This window comes from Dioscorea cayenensis, unplaced genomic scaffold (genome assembly GCF_009730915.1).
Source record: "Dioscorea cayenensis subsp. rotundata cultivar TDr96_F1 unplaced genomic scaffold, TDr96_F1_v2_PseudoChromosome.rev07_lg8_w22 25.fasta BLBR01000164.1, whole genome shotgun sequence".
NCBI classification, from domain to species: domain Eukaryota; kingdom Viridiplantae; phylum Streptophyta; class Magnoliopsida; order Dioscoreales; family Dioscoreaceae; genus Dioscorea; species Dioscorea cayenensis.
Window position 1 is genome coordinate 5,551 of NW_024086555.1, and position 17,862 is coordinate 23,412.

Here is a 17,862-nt window from a genome sequence, read left to right on the forward strand (position 1 = left end):
AATTTATGATTTTACCTCTATGTGTATATTGGGATCCACTATTTCTTAACATTGCTCTATGTCCTTTATCTGCAATTGATTCAATACTTCAATTCAATATTTATCTCGTATATTTGAAACCATAAAATTCAGTTATTTTAATCTTCACAACACAAATATATATTATTTGCATGATCCTCAATTTTTTTTCCTGGAATTTTTGAAGATTCTAAAATTAAAGGATAAAAAATGACTCATCCTGGTAAAGGCAAGTACTACGAGTGCTTTTCAATACTAATATGATATGCTAAATATACTTACAAACAACACAGGAAACTGTTCAGTATTTCTTTAAAACTAATTGTTATATGTTCTTGCCCATGCAGAAGGTCAAATTTCAACTTGAAATCTATCCAATTTTTGGTTTTCGTGCAATTCAGGATTTTTCTTTGAATCATTTGCAAAAAGCATTACCTGGTGTCAGTGATTGAGAAATTTTGGTGAAACCATGGGATCTTCTGGCTGTGAAAAAGATCGACACCGAAAGGAGATGGTTGTTACTCAGGTCAGTTTTGGTGGTTTTTGATGAAAGTGTTTCTGCTAAGGAGCTCACAGATTATTTGGAATTTGAGGCTGGCTTAATATGGAGATGTAGGCTGAAGACTTCATGGACACCACCTGACTCCCATCCAGATTTTTGGGATAACTGACATGTTTGCGATGCCAAGAAAGGATGATTTTTATGAAGGTGGCCCCTCATGCTTTTGTACACTTTGCTGGTCAGATGCAGCAAAAAAGCAATTAATGCTGCCGGTCGCTGTGAGCTTGTATTGAATGGTCATCCTCTGAGGGTGAATGCAGGGACAGAGAGCTCTTTCAGAGTTAACAGGAGGAGAACAACTGATCCTTTCAAGTTTTCTAATGTAAATGTTGAAATTGGAACCCTGGTTCATAAAATATGTTTTTGGGTTGGTTGGAAGGGCCCTGATTCTGGGACTGACTTTGTTATTGATCCCTTTGATGGATGTTGCAAGATCCATTTTTCAAAAGAGACTCCTTTCTCATTCAAAAGCACACGCGAAATAGCAGTGATAAAGTGTGACTTCAAGGTGGAGTTCTTGGTGCGAGACATAGATAGAATAGAGGGTTTACAAGGATCAGGCCCCATTTGTGCTACAGTTGAATCTGACTTCTGCTCCATGTGTTTATTATAGAACAGCAGAGGATGACATTCATGTTTCTGTACCGTTTAATCTTTTTAGATGATGAAGACCCATGGATAAGAACAACAGACTTCACTGCAAGTGGAGCTATTGAGTAGATGCAGCTCATATCGTGTGTCACTGTCTCCTCGTTTTGGTCGTAAACTGGAAAAAGCCCTTGCATACATGACTGAACACCGAATAGCGAGTCAGACCGAACTATCAGATTGAAGTTCAAGATGAGCCTGATTTTGGGATATGCATGCCAGATTCTATCTTCTGTGTTCAGAATAAGAATGGCATAAGCTTTGCAACAATGTACATGGTAAATGCAGTGGTACACAAAGGTATTGTCAATCAACACCAGCTGTCTGAAGAATTTTTCAATTTATTGAGGAGCCAGAATGATTTAGTGAATGCTGCATCTCTGAGACATATTTGGGCATACAAAGCGCCCAATATTTGATGCTATAAGGAGGTTGAAGCTTGTTCAAGAGTGGCTGTTAAAGAATCCTAAACTTTTGAAGAGCTCTAAGGTCTCGGTTGATAATATTGAAGTTCGGAGATTAGTTATAACCCCAACCAAGGCTTACTGTCTCCCTCCAGAGACAGAGCTTTCTAATAGGGTCCTTCGGAAGTATAAAGACATTGCTGACAGATTCCTGCAGGGTAACTTTTTATGGATGAAGGCATGCAGCGGTTGAATGCCAATGTCCTGACGAGTTTCACTGCACCTATTGTTAGGGACATCACTCTGAATTCATTCCCACAAAAAACCACAGTATTTAATAGGGTTAGGAACATTTTGTCTGATGGTTTTCACTTGTGTGGTCGGAGTATTCCTTCCTGGCATTCTCATCCAATCAGTTAAAGGGACCGTTCTGCATGGTTTTTTTGCAGATGAGCGAACACAACTGCAGATACAATTAGGCATTGGATGGGGAAGTTTTCCAATAGAAATGTTGCAAAGTGTGCAGCTAGAATGGGTCAATGTTTTTCGTCCACATATGCCACAGTAATTGTTCCAGCAAAGGATGTCAATTTAGAACTTGATGATATTGAGAGAAATGGCTATGTATTTTCAGATGGAATTGGCAAAATCACACCAAAGCTTGCATTGGAGGTGACTGAAAAATTGCAACTAGGAGAGACTCCGTCGGCCTTTCAAATCAGATATGCAGGTTGTAAAGGTGTCATTGCTGTTTGGCCAGAAAATAGTGATGGCATTCACCTGTCACTTAGACCAAGCATGAATAAGTTTGAGTCTAGCCACAATGTACTGGAGGTTGCATCATGGACACGCTTCCAGCCAGGTTTCTTAAATCGTCAGATTGTAACATTACTCTCATCCTTGGGTGTCCCAGATAATGTATTTGCAAGAATGCAAGATTCCATGATCTCCAAGCTAAATCAGATGCTCATAGATGTTGATGTTGCTTTCGAGGTTCTTACAACCTCTTGTTCTGAGCAAGGGAATGTTGCAGCAATGATGCTCAGTGCTGGATTTAAACCTCAAACTGAGCCTCACTTGAAAGCAATGCTCTCCTGCATTAGATCTGCTCAATTAGGTGATCTATTGGAAAAGGCTAGGATCTTTGTCCCAATGGGAAGGTGGCTGATGGGATGCCTTGATGAGATTGGAGTGCTTGAACATGGACAATGTTTTATTCAGGCATCAATCCCATCCCTGACAAATTGCTTCTCAAAGCATGGCTCCAGGTTTTCTGGATCAAAAAATGATAGGCATGTTGTTGTAGGGACAGTTGTGATCGCCAAGAACCCTTGTCTTCATCCTGGAGATATTCGGATTCTAGAAGCTGTTGATATTCCTGCTTTACATCATCTTGTTGACTGTCTCATATTCCCCCAAAAAGGTGATAGACCTCATGCAAATGAAGCATCTGGAAGCGACCTTGATGGTGATCTGTATTTTGTTACATGGGATGAATGCCTTATTCCTCCAGGCAAACGAAGCTGGGTGGCAATGGATTATACCCCTGCTGAGGCCAAGCTGATGCCACGCTCTGTTACTCATCGAGTAAGTTGCATGAAATTATTCTGCTTCTACCATAACCTCTCCAGGAAAAAGTTTTGTTTATTTATCTCATATCATTCGTTCTTTGTCTTATATAAGAATACTTTCCGAAATAGCTTGAAACTGCTTCCTGTCATAATTGTGTTCCTTTTTTGTTGCTTCATGTGCCAAGTTTTCTTCTCTGTTTACATTTATCCTTATTTATAACTAATACTGCTAAAAAAAACAAATGCCCCGTTAGCTTCTTAGAGATGGAATTAGGAGGGAAAATGACCTCTCTTCTCTTTGGCTGTCACATGATTTGAATTTCACGTGTCCATTTTGCATGATAGAATGTCAATTGAAACAATGTCATGTTTGAAGCGGAAGGTGTTTGGGCTCTTTCTTTTGCGTTTCATGGATTGATTTTTTGAACCTGAGTTATACTGCATATCGAATGTATCCGACAAGGAATTTTTTGTACATGGAAGATATAACCTCTTCTAAGTTAGACTAAAGAAAAGGAACTTCCTTCTTCATATGTCTAGGTACCTGTCCATATCTTTAAAAGGAATAGGCACCAGGTTGATTCTTGACCTTTGTGGCCCCTTGTTAGTTCTTGCCATGTAGAAATTTAGCTAGGTCCTACCTCATTTGTGCATGATCAACGGCACACACAATATGCTTCAGTGATATCTAGAGTGTCTGACATAGTATAAATGTGTATTTATGTAGATGCAATACCATCTAAAATTCTGATCTTGTGTCAATAATAAAAACTCAATTTTTTTTAGGATACTGAACCGGCATTTGAAAATAATCTATGCATTAGGAAATTGTGGTGGCCGTCTACTATGCCAAAAATAGTTGCATGCTCATGCATGAGGGACCAACTTATTCTATTACAGTAGCTTATCAGCATGATACAACCGCTTGCTTATGGATAAACTGATGATCTGAAAGATCACACATCAAGTTGCTAATTGAGTTTGGTTGGGCTGCATTATCAGGGGGCCTCTCTGATTTGGGCCATGTTATTGGGCTTTGTTATTTGAGAACAGAGGTTTTATCTGGTTTTTGGGTTGGTTGTTGCATGATAATTGGCATCACAAGACTAAAAGTCCTTCCAATACTTTGTAGCTCTAGTTGTATTTCTTGGCATAAGCAACAAAATAGTCAAAACTGCATTCTGTATTCTTTCAGTAGCGTGCTTGAGGCCATCTTAACTGGAAGAGTCCAAAAAGCTAGTAATCTTTGCATTGACTGATTGGTCTGACATTCTTGTTCCTGCTTGATCTCCTATGGTGTCGCTTGATGATGAAAGACAAGTGTTTTATGCAATATAAGCTGTGATTATTGTACCACTAATATTTTATGCTACAGGACATAATCGATTTCTTCACAAAGAATATGGTTAATGAGAACCTTGGAGTAATTTGCAATGCTCATGTGGTTCATGCCGATGCCAGTGAATATGGAGCTTTAGATGAAAAATGCCTTCAGTTGGCTGAGCTTGCAGCTACTGCTGTGGATTTTCCGAAAACCGGAAAGGTTGTGACCATGCCACAGCCCCTGAAACCAAAATTGTATCCGGATTTTATGGGCAAAGAAAATTCTCTATCCTACAAGTCAGAGAAGATATTGGGCAAACTTTACCGGAAGTTGAAAGATGCTTATGGTGAAGATATGGCATGTGAACCGTTCTGCACTTATGAGGACTTGCCTTTTGACACGGAGCTTGATGTTCCTGGTGCCTCAGCTTACCTTTCGGATGCATGGTTTCATAAATGCTCATACGAGAGGCAATTAAATGCTCTGTTGGGACAGTATAGTATAAGCTCTGAGGGGGAGATAGTAACGGGACATATCTGGTCGCTGCCAAAATACAACAGTCGGAGGCAGGGTGACCTCAAAGAGCGGCTAAAAAATGCATACTCTGCTCTTCAGAAAGAGTTTCGTCATGTTTTTGAAACCATTGGGGCTGACAGTGGCCATCTCACAGATGATGAGAAGAATGCATTGTACGAATGCAAAGCATCAGCGTGGTACCAGGTTACCTACCACCCTTTGTGGGTTAAAAAGTCAAGTGAAATAACAGAGGAAGATGGGAATGTCATCCCATCACGTCTTAGCTTTGCATGGATATCGGCTGATTACTTGGTTCGAATCAAGTTGAAAAACCAAGAGAGAAAAAGAGTTGATTGCAAGAAGCCCATAGATCATCTGGCGGATTATCTGCTTGAGAGGCTCTGATTCTGCAGGTAGCTCTTATTGTTGCCTCATTACAGGCCTAAACAACTCCGCCTTATCTAGCAAGACCACTCTGCCATTTCACTTGTCGATCCTAATATATTTTAAAGTCTGGTTTTTGTGACATGAGATTCTCGTCCTGACGGTACAGGTTTGCATGGACGTTGTAATATTTACTTTATCATCATTACTAAGGCCAAGAGGCAAAACGTCTGTCAAATCCTGTGGTACTTGTGTCATATCAGCAATCCAGGTCCTTTGGTTTGTCTGCAGTCTACCAACACTCTTCTCGGCAATGAGATACAGTCGTCTGATGTTGATCAAGAGATTTCTCTAGTAAGTTTTATCGTCTGGCCACTATTAAGTATTAACATGAGCAAATACGTGCAGCACGAAATGTTCCTAAAGTATAGGTGAATGTGAAACAGTAAAAAAAATTGTTGATGTTGTGTTCCTAGATGTGTGGGTGCAAAGTCTCTTTTTGTTATTCTTTTGAGCATGTTTGGGTTGGCTTTTGGCTTTTTTAAAGCCAATAAGCGCTTTTTTATAAGTTAAGCACTTCTGGGCTTTAAAAATTATGTTTGTATTAGCTTTTTGGTAAAAGCTGAAGTTGTGAAAAAAGCTGTAATACAGCTTTTTGTAGAAACTGCTGAGAAGGTGCTTTTCTCAAAAGCACTTTTTAAAAGCTCTTTTATGGATTGTAAGATTACTAAAATACCCATGTCCTTTTATAAAATTTCCCCACCCTTCATAGCCATGACTTCTCCAATGTAATTATAATTAATATAATAATAATAATAATTATAATTAATATCATAATATATTAATTTATTATTATTTTTATTATTAGTGCTTTTATTATAATTAATACCAATATCTAATAGTAACTTAATGAAAACTCAATGAATGTCTATTTTAGTAATTTGCCACCTCTAAAAGCTCTTTTAAAAATCTCCATCCAAACAACTTTATATATATAAAAGTGCTTTTGTTTTAAGTTATCCAAACATAAAATACTAAAAAGCACTTAACTTACTCTTAAAAACACTTAAAAAAAAATGCTTCTACAAATTTAAAAACCTCAAAAACTAACTCTTTATTTATCACTTTTTAGAAGGTTTTATTTTTATTTTTTATTTTTATTTTTTTTATAACTGAAAGAGCATTATTATTTTTTTTAAAACCATATATCATTATTTTTTTGGATTATAATGAAAGAATTAAATGCATTATCCGAAATGCACGTCATAATTAAGCCAATGGTGGAAATAAATGTTCAATTGTCCGCGAACCAAACACACCCTTAGATATGAGACTGAGTTACTTTGTTGTTAGGTTCTTTCTTCCGAATAAAAATAATATTAAAAAACCATGAATTTGTTAATTTTGGGCTTGATTATTTATTTTCATGACATTTGCTTTGGCATTCATTTTATATATTTTTTTATTAAAATGAATAAATCACAATTTTATTTAAAAAAACCCCACTTTACATTTACTATATATTATAATTTATTTTTTTCCCTTTAATTTTGTTTAAAATATGAATATAGCTTCATCAGATGTCTTGAGAATGCAACAATAATTGGATTTTAAACCCTACACCCTATTTTAATGATCAACCTATGGCTCTATTAGTTATTTATGTTGAGAAATTTGTTTTTAAAAAATTATTCTTATCGTGTATTTTTTATTTTTATTTTTTGACAAATAGAAAACAAACACAATCTTGTAATTTCTCAAACTTTGGTTTTTATTTTCTTATTCAACGGTAAGAGCAAAGTTCATGAGATTCAGCTATAGCTAGGGCAAATGCACAGGGTTAAATGATTTTTTTGAAATAAAATCAGAAACAAGTTTTATTTGGATTTTAGTGAAATTTTTAATTCAATTAATACCAATTAAATTTAAATATACAAAAAAATATTTTTTGAATTAGTAAAATGTTTTTTAAATATTGATATTTTTTAAAATAAGTTAAATATGTTTATGTTAATAATTAAATATTGTTGATGGTTGGTGGATTATTATTATTTGCTACAAAAACAAGATTTTGAAAGGAAAATTCTAGATGCAAAATGGCCTTTGGTCCATTTGCAGTGACTTGCTAATTGCCCGGAATTAAAACAAGCTAGATGCAAGTTAATGCCAAGGATCCCCAGCTGTGGGGGTGGACTTGCAGCCCAATTCTCATACCGGCTAGATAAAAACATACATAAAAACCTCATTGCCGCATGCAAATACACCCTTAAGTATTTGAGCTAAACCCTAAAGAAAAATAAAGCAGAAAACCCAAACAATGTTCCAGGAGCTGAAGATAATTTCAAAGTTGAGCTTTTGATTGGAAACAATTCAAATGATGTTACAAGAACCTTGCAATGTAATCAATTCCAAAATTCAATTATACAGTCACAAAGGAAGGATATATAAGCAATATCTGCGTGGGCATTGCTAGCTAAATCAAAAACACACAAACAATGCCCAAGGAATAGAAGATATTGGTCGGCAAGAATTTTGATTAGAAGCAACCAAATGATATTGCAAAACCTTTGGAGTATAAACCAGTCACAGCTTTGAAGAAACAGATGTGGAGAAAAGGTATAACAATAAATCATCCCAGGAAAACCATTCCCAGAAACATGCATCTAAAAAGGGTATAGCAACAAATCATCATAGGAAGAGCATCCCTGCAAACAGACATCAATAAACCATTCCAGATTCTAAGAAAAAGGTATCGGAATCTCTGCATCCCATACAACACTGAATGTAACTATCTTATCATTAGTGTAAGTCAGGGATCTACCCATCATCTCAGGTACCCTACAGCCTAGGATCGATAACCCGATCACCAGAAATGGGACACAAATAGAAGAAAAGAAGAAACAAGTTATAGAGGTGACGACTCTTTTGGGATTTAGTAGAAGATATTATAGAAACAATATATATATATATATATATATATATATGAGAAAACATCATCTAAGTACTTAGATGATGTTTTCTACGTATGTCTACTGTTTTGTACGGTTATGTACACTAAAAAAAAATGTTATCTCTTATTCCGAATTGTTCCAAACTGTTGTACACTTAAAACGATCACCTTAAGATGCCGACAGGTTTCTTCTACTAAAATAACAAGATTTCCCACTTTAAAGCTTTTAAACAATTATGTTGAATAAGAGATAAAGTTTTTTTTTAAGTGTAAATAAAAAGAAACAAAATGAAATACCTTCATCAAAAGACTCAAAGGAAGGAAATGATGCAAAATAAAAATAATAGTGATTGTTCTAAAGAGGGAGAAGTAATACATTTACATCTAAAATGAAAAATTTACTGTAACGTGATTAAATTTCAAGTCATCTAACAGTAGAAAAAGCAAATACTATAGGCACATAGATAAATAAAAATTGGGAGAAGAGTAAATCAACCAAAATAAAGGTATCAAAGATGATTTTAATATTATGTATCCTTGTATACGAATGAAAGAGAATATTAATATAAACAACTTGAAAAGCATGCTGAATTTTACTCCAGTAAATTCCAATGTATTTCAAGAATTTCTACAACAAACGTTATTCTTCAATTTACTAAGATTAGTTCTCTAGGATATCACCTAATTCCCTCGAGCATTTCCTAGATTTTGGTAGATTGTAACATGCAACCACACGTTTGTATTTCAACTTTTCAGTTACTTATCAGAAAGAATTATATGCTGAAGGTGCACAATTTGTGTAATTTAACATAAACTCTTTGTAGCTAAAGTACCCAAAACAAGAAACTAAAAATTTACTGAATGACTGAAAACGAAATAACAATCATGAGTTTGCTTTGGTGCTCAACCTTTTAATATTAACTGCAAGAGCTGTAGCTCCTTTCTCAAGAGCTTGTCTAGAGAATCACAACAAAATGACTGAATATTCTAAAGGATAAAAAAAAAGTTAGAAGAATCTGTTTTATTAATTAGAGACAAAGGTATGCAACAATAAATTTTGCTTAAGCATATAACATGAACACTCTAACCATTTGATTTCAGCCCTTCTTTCTGAATTTAAAAAATTATGAAGTTCTCCATAACTAAAAGCATAAGTAGTAAGTACAATCACAAATCCATAATAGAATCAAGGACTATACTGCATAAATTACATTGTCAACAACATTAAATTAGACAAAAAATATTCCGTCAAAATCATTTTCTTGGAAGTAAAAAATGCAGGCTGTGGAGCATTGCAAAATCATAATCATATGTAATAGTAGTAGTAAAATCTATGATATTCATTAAATTTGTGTTTAACATAGAGCAACAATGGAATCTATATTACTTGACTGTTGCAGTAAACAATAAACCTAAAGTCAGATGATAGCAAGGATTATACAATAAGGACGATGATAGAATACCATAAAACGAAAATGTTTACGAGCCAGTTCAAGCAAGGTAACAAAAAGGAAAAAGAGAAAGAAAAAAGCAGGCAAAGGAATCCAAATTGAGCATATTATTATTATTATTATTATTATTATTATTATTTGACTAAACCATTTTATACACTTTGTTAATTCTTACATACGCTAAGGATTAGAAATTGAGTTCTATTATTATTATTATCATTATTGTTTTTTGAATAAAACATTTTGTATACTTTGTTAATTCTTACATATGCTAAGGATTTGAAATTGAGTTCTATTAAAGTGCAAGAGTGATCCTTCATTGAACAAATTAAAACCCATGTTCAGACATCATCAAGCCACAGATTAATTGCACTTAAAGAATTTTAACATGCGAGCAACAAGAATTTGACACGTGACATCGCAACAATTTAAACAAAAAGATAATCTGCTAGAAAAAAAAAAATTTCTGCATTTTGCCCACAGACAAGTATGGAATCAGATATTCATGTAGCTCGATGGAAATATCTTTTTTTGTTTCATAATACAACTAACTATTGATTCCCGCAATAACAAACATTATATCACAAACAATATAAAGCATGTGATTTCCATGAAACAAGATTAACCCCAGTTTTCAGACATTTTTTAAGAAAACCTTATAGAGCAAAGCATAACAAACCAACTGCAAAATCCTAATCTAGATATAACTAAAAACTTTAAAGAGTGAAATATTTTTGTCTTGTACAATAAAGAAGTTCCCCATTTATTCATTTTTATGACTCAAAGATAATAAAAAACATTGAAGAAAAGTACACGAAAGAGAAGCTTGTAATATTTAACCGACGTTATTTTTATTCCCTAAAAAATAAATACTTATGATAGTGTTCCAATAAATAAATTCTCTTCAAATGTATTTCAACTCAAAGCTACTAGATAAAAAAGCAAATAGACAAGACCTACTAAGTAAGATAGATGACAAATGCCACTTTAGACTACATTTGGTGAAATGGTGCTAGTTCCACATTGTTTAGGAATTAAGGAAAGAAAATCATAAGCACAACTTATCGTATGGGTTTAGATGGAATGGCAGAAATGAGTTACAAGAAACAGAAAAGCAAAAAATAAATCTCAATAGAAAACCACTTATCCTACAATTGCCTAGAAATTTAATGGTGGGAACAATATGTTGCAGATAAAAAGAACAATAATTCTTTCAAAACAACTTACAGCAAAAAACTATCCATATCTCACTTGTAGACATGAAACAAATTCCAGTTCTATAATAGCATAAGCACTCCTTGACAATACAAAGAAAAGACTAAATTTTACGGATTATTCGCAATAAACCAAAAGGAGTATGGATCTACAACTTTTCAAGAAACTCCCTAAGTGTCTAAACAACTTCTACATCTATCTTCCACAAACATGTCTAATATTCAAGTATAATGACCAAGAATAAAAGGCTTCTAACCAAAACAATAGCACCATTGGTTTCTTGAACACAAAACTTCCAATAAATAAATGAATAAATAAGTAAATAAATATATATAAATATATAAATAAATACAACATCAAACATGAGCTTAGGATGGTATCGATAATGAGTAGTTCTAATTTTTCCCAAAAATAGTTTGACATTTTAGTTTGCTAGATGACATGGATCAATAATACATTTGCTAATTAAACTCTTAATGGAGAAGGCCATGAGTTAGTAGGGAAACTACAAAGATGGTAGAATAGGTAGAAGATTTTCGTGGAATAATAGATGTTAATAGACAAGCAACAGATGATATTTTCTAAGCATCAAATGTAATATATAAAAAAAAAAAAACATAGTACAAACACAATTCAATTTCCATTGCTAATAACATAATATTTCCATTATACTTAAAGAATTGGAACATACAACATTTCCATTATAATTAAAAAATCGGAACATACCAACAACATTATTTGGTATTTTGATCTTAGTGGTAAAAAGAGTTAATCATGCCAAAATTGAAGTTTGATGAGATTACAGGCCAAAATAGCAAAAGAGAGAAATCACATAGAAGATTAATGGAGAAGTAGCTGAAAATCTCTATTAGAAGCTCAAAATAGGGAGACAAAACAATGACTATTCGAGAGGGTCATCACTCTTGCAACCAAGTAACATCCAAATGCCAGCATGCCTCCCACATCCCCTTTCCTTCCACTAAAATATTACCATAATGACTCAGAAACTTCCTTCCTATCTAACCACTACACTAGCCGTCACGTGGGTCTTCAGTCCCTTATTTTTCTCCTAGAGTATGTTAGATGTATAGGACGCCTAACATTACTTCCTCCTATGAGATCCACCTTGTCCTCAAGGTGGAATTCAGGAAACTATTGTTGGATTATATCAGCGGACTCTTAAGTGGCTTCAAATGCAAGTAGATTTTCTCACTGAATTAACACTTCAGGACTGTTAACAGAGGGGCGCATCCCAAGTACCGAAAAAGGCTTAACCACCCAATTTAATTCCACATCCAACATTGGTGCAAGCGGTTCGCCATAGTCATAAGGTTCCAGTGCCTTTTCAATTAAGAAACGTGAAGTACCAGATGTATTTACACGGATGCAAGGAGCTCTAATCTTTAGGCCACTAGTTTGATCTTTTCAGTAATACAATAAGGGAAAAAATATCTGAGATACAACTTTTCGTTAGCCATGAGAGCTATAGAACACAGCCTATAAGGTCTTAATCTCAAACAGACCAAATCCCCTACCTCAAATTGCACTTCATGGAATTTGTTATCCACTTGTGCCTTCATCTTTGGCGGAGATTGAGCCAAATGTTGTTTTAACTCCAAAATCTCATCTTGCTCCAATAATTGCCTTTCCACTGAAACAACACTTGTAGTCTGCACCCCAAAGCAAACTATGGCTGCAGGATCACAACCATGAACAATCCTAAATGGAATGGCGTCGAACCATGTGATATGTTGTACTACAATTCCGTTCTTGCAAGCCAAACACTCCATCTCTTTGGTTTGTCGAAAGAAAAACAATGCATATAAGTCTCCAAACACTGATTTACTCCTTCAGATTGAGAGTCAAATTATGGATGACAAGTGGTATTGCAGTTCAGACTTGTTCCTTACAACTTACAGTGGCTTAGAAACATCTTTTCACGATTTGTCAATATCGATCTTGTGAACCCATGCAAATAAGTCTCGATACAATGATTGACCACTTTAGATTGTCCGTTAGATTATGGATGGTAAGCAGTACTGCGGTTTAAACTCAGTTCCTTGTAGCTTCAAAAAACCTGACCAAAAGTGGCTTAGGAACATTCACTGTCGATCTTGTGACATGTTGCCGAACTATCTCTCGGACAAACACTTCTCCTACATCCTTGGATGTGTACGAGTATTTAAGGTGGAGGAAAGGGCATATTTTCTCACCCAATTGACCACCACCATTACTGAATTGTAACCTTTTAATCTAGGTAGTCCTTAATGCATAGTGATGTCACCCCAAATTTGGTTTGAAATTGACAATGCTTTTAGCAGCCCCACAAGAGATAGAGCCACATACTTGTACTATTGAAAAATTGTACATTCTTCCACATGTTTTTTGATACATTGTTTCATGCCCACTCAATAAACATCCCTCACTATCCTCTTATTCATTCTCAAAAAGCGTGACTGGCTTCTTACCACACTGTCATGATACTCTTGTAGTAGTGTCAGAATCACATCTAAATTATGAGACAACACAAGTCGGCTCTAGTAAACCAAAGTGCCCCACTGTAACTCTAACTTCGGCCTTTTTCAGACCCTTGTCCCCACTGCCTACCTAATTCGTGCCAACTTTGCATCACCCTGCATCTCCACAGTTATCTTTTGAACAATGAGTATCATCACCTAAAGTTCTCCTCTGCCTTTCACACACAATAAGGCATACACTGCCTTGTTTCCTGTCCCTGACTTGAAACATATCTCAAAATCATAGTCAATGATCTTCAATAACCATTTTTGATACTCAGGCTTAACTTGCCGCTATTCCAACAAAAATTTTGAATTGCATTGATCGGTGAATGTCAGTCCAATAAGTAATGCCTCCACTTTTGAAAGGCTAAACAATCACCCTTAGCTCCCTTTTATATATTGATTTCAACGGGTTTTTCGGTCAATAAAACTTGACTAAAATATGTTATGAGCTTGTGGTTTTCGGTAAGTACAGCTCCTAACAGATACCCGATGCATTATTCTCCATCTCAAAAGGCTAAGAAAAATTTAGTAAGGCCAAATTAAAATAGAATAGCGGTCATGGCAGTCTTGAGCTTTTGAAATGCAAACCTGGCCTCTTTGTTATGCTGAAATGCATCCTTATTTTATAGCTACGGGTTGTTTGGCATCATTTTTGTTTTTCCATTTTTTTGTTTTTGTTTCGCTTTTGTTTTGTTTTTGTTTTGTTTTATTTTTAATTTTTGAGAAACAAAAACATGTTTGGATACACTAATTGTTGTGTATTTTAAAAAGCTGAAAACATAAACACGTTTGGTTAGCACAAAATTATTATGACACTTTTTTTTATCATTTTTTTCCAAATCATACTTTTAAATTTTTTTATAAAACTTTAATTTTTCATATTAGTTTACTTGATTATATTATAAAATAAAATTAATAACATAGATTGTTATTGTATGGGTAAAAAAATATATCATAAAAATTGCACCACTTAAAATTAAAAAATATTTTGCCATTCACCTAAAAAATTTAATATATGTATATATATATATATATATAATATTCAAATTGGATCCATACGATTTAAAAAAAATAAAGGGAAAGAAGGGCAATATAGGGATATAGTCATAATTTTTTTTGAGATCAAGTAAAAAGTCAATAGCTCAAACAATAGATTTTTACAAATATTTTTTTCAATATATATATATATTATATGTTATATCTTAGTTTAAAAAAATCACATGTAAAACAATAAGTTTTACAAATTATTTCTAATATATAAACTAATTTACAAATGTCAAGCCCAAATAATAAATTTTTATAAATATATTTTTTAAAAATATTTATTTTTAAAATTATTAGTGTTAATTTGTAATTTTTTTAAATAATAATTAAAAAGAATTACAAAATTAAAAGGAGAAAGAGGAGTAGAAGAGGAAGGGTTTCATGGTGGGAGGAAGAGTTTTGAAAACACTTGCAAAAAAGTGAAAACATAAAAAATGTTGTTTCTTGTTTTTTTGTGAACATGAGGGTTGTTGCTAAAATTTTTGAAAACAAAGACAAGGTGCCAAACATGTTTTCTAAGTTTTGTTTCCAAAACATGAAATTGGAAACAAAAAACAGAAATTGGCATCAATGCCAAATGACCCACCCCTACATTAATGGACACGGTAACTCCATATCTTACTACAAACCTTCAATAATGGTCTGTTTGAACCAAAAATCATCTTTAACTCCAGTATAATTGTTGGAGTTGGCCACGTAGCCTTAATCTTGCTCCAATCCGCTAACAACCATACTAAGGAGACCCAATGTCCCAAGTACTAAATTTGTCTTTGTCAAAATATACATTTATTAGCGCATTTATATGTAGTTTGTGCTCCCCAAAACCGCCAAAACTTGATCCAAGTGTTGCTCATGTGTCTTTTCATCCCTATTATACACCAAAATATCTTTAAAAAAACACCAACTCCCACTTTAGAAGAAAGTTTCATAATACTAAATTCATAAGGGACCAAAAAGTGGGCAGAGTGTTGGTTAGACCAAATAGCATGACTCATAGTAACCCCCATAAGTTATAATCACTGATTTTGGAACATCTTTTGCTTACATATAAATTTGGTGATTTCCAAATTTTAGGTCCGGTCTAGAGAACAATACTGCACCATTAAATTCATGTAGGAGTTTATCAACCGCTAGAATGGGAAATCTGTCCGAGACCATTGCACGATTGAAGCCTCGATAACCACCGCAAAAAAACATTAACTCTCATCTTTCTTTTTGACAAGTGGCACCTGACTTCTTGTGGAAGATTGTATGGTTCCCAATGCACATATTTCCCAAACCAACAGCTAGATCTTATTCTTTTGGAAATATTTTTATACGGCCTAGCGTTGATCGGTTTCATCCCAGGCTAAAGACACATGGCATTGGTCTATATTTTGAATATGAAGTAGTTTGCATGTAATCTCAAATACTCCGGGTGTTTAGCCATGAGCTTTCGTACTAGTGCTGATCTCGCATTTGTTAATCTGTTTCGTTCCTATTTGCTCATATGTAGTAGCTTCATCGTCACCCTTTGTTTTTGTTGTAATCCTTGAGTTAAATCCTTCAAGGAAACACCTGACTTGCAAAGGCTTGGGTCTCCTTTCAAAATCATCACAGTACTGCCCATGGTGAGCTTCATTGTCAATTGGCCCCAATTCACTGTTGCACATACAATTCGCATTACTAACATCATGCATTTAGATAGTATTCATGCATTTTTCCTCGTCTTTATGATTATTTTCCCTTCTTTTTGTACAAACTACTCATTCTAGTTGTTTTAATTGTAGGAAGCAGGAATTGAACCCTGGAGACTGTAGAGATACACAACTTGCCTGTGGACTGCGAGAAGTACCTATGGTCTGTAAAGTGGCGGGGCCCAGCTTCCATCTTTGGCTATAAAAGGACCAAAGGGGCTTTAAGGTAAAGAAGGAGAGAGGGTCAGGGAAAAAGGCTGGCGGCTAGAAGGGTAGAAAAGAAGATTTGAAGACTGGAAGGAGGCTGAAGAAGGAAAAGAGAGCTGAAGATTGAAGAACACACTCCTGTAGACATCATAGGGAGTTTTTCAGCCTTGTTGTGCTGCTTTTTTTTGTGAAACATATATTCTTTCTAGTTGTCTTTGTGACTGAGATGATGTGTGTGTGAAACTTTACTTAGGTTTGGGATTAGCCCAAGGTGCTATGTGTGTGATGTGTTGATACTTTATGTATGGATCTCTTATGTTTAATGGTAGATTTCTTGAGTTGATTTCTGATTTGTGTACACAGCTTGTGATTGTGAAAGCATTGCTTGCTATCTTAGAGATCTAGGTTAACTGAAAGGATAACTTGGGTCTTGGAACCTCATTAATCACCCTGAACTTGCTGAAAGGTAGTTCTTGAGGGCTTATTACTTAATCACTGTATTTATTCAGGTTTTGAGAAGGGTTCATCTACCACGAAAGTAGGAAGTAGCCTTAATCAAGCCCAACTTGTTATATCCTGAAAGAGAGTGACAAGTAGCTTAGGATTAATGCCCTTCAAGAGATCTATCCAAATATAGTCTAGATCCAACACATCATTCATGTTAAACCTTGTGGTGAGTTCCCAAACCTAAGTCTATTTTAACCTGAAGTGTAATCCACAGCCCTGTGTTCCTCTCGGCCTTGATTGTGTTTTATTCCCTGCATCTTGTTATTTCCAATTACTACCTTTTTAATTGTCTAGATAACCCTTTGTTGCAATAGGTTGGTAATCATACTTGGTCCTCGTGGGATCGATACTTATTTACTACTTGGCAAAACCGTGCGCTTGCGGTTGTGCAACATTCACCTCCATAGTCCATAAGGTGTCCAACAATTGCATGCCTAGAATTACTAAAAAGTACTGCCCAACTACAAAGGAAGGTAACCTTCCATGACCATCAACCTCTACATCTCCAAAATCACCCTTTTGCAAATCCCTTTTCCTTCAACAACTATGTTGGCGCTCATCACTACACCATAATTGGATGTTGTAAATAAGGGTTGAAGCGTTTTCACCACTTTTCCTGAAATGAAGTTGTGAATGGCTCCACAGTTAATTTGGGCACTTGGTTTTGTTAACTCCATACCGAGTCGAATGACAACTCAATATTCCCCAAGACGCCCACCTCTATCTGAGGTTCATCCTTTTTGCCCATCTTTTGCATTGTTTTAACGTTTGGAGTTGATCCTCCTTTCCAATCATCTTTGTGCAAGGAGTATTTGCAACTTCATTTTACAAACATAACCAAGGTCGTATTTTTCATCACAGGA

At 34.9% G+C, this 17,862-nt stretch overlaps 1 pseudogene; it reads left to right on the forward strand.

The window, feature by feature from the left end:
• The first annotated feature begins 448 nt into the window (after positions 1-448).
• On the forward strand, positions 449-5,521 carry LOC120253682 (annotated as a pseudogene).
• Positions 5,522-17,862: the final 12,341 nt, after the last annotated feature.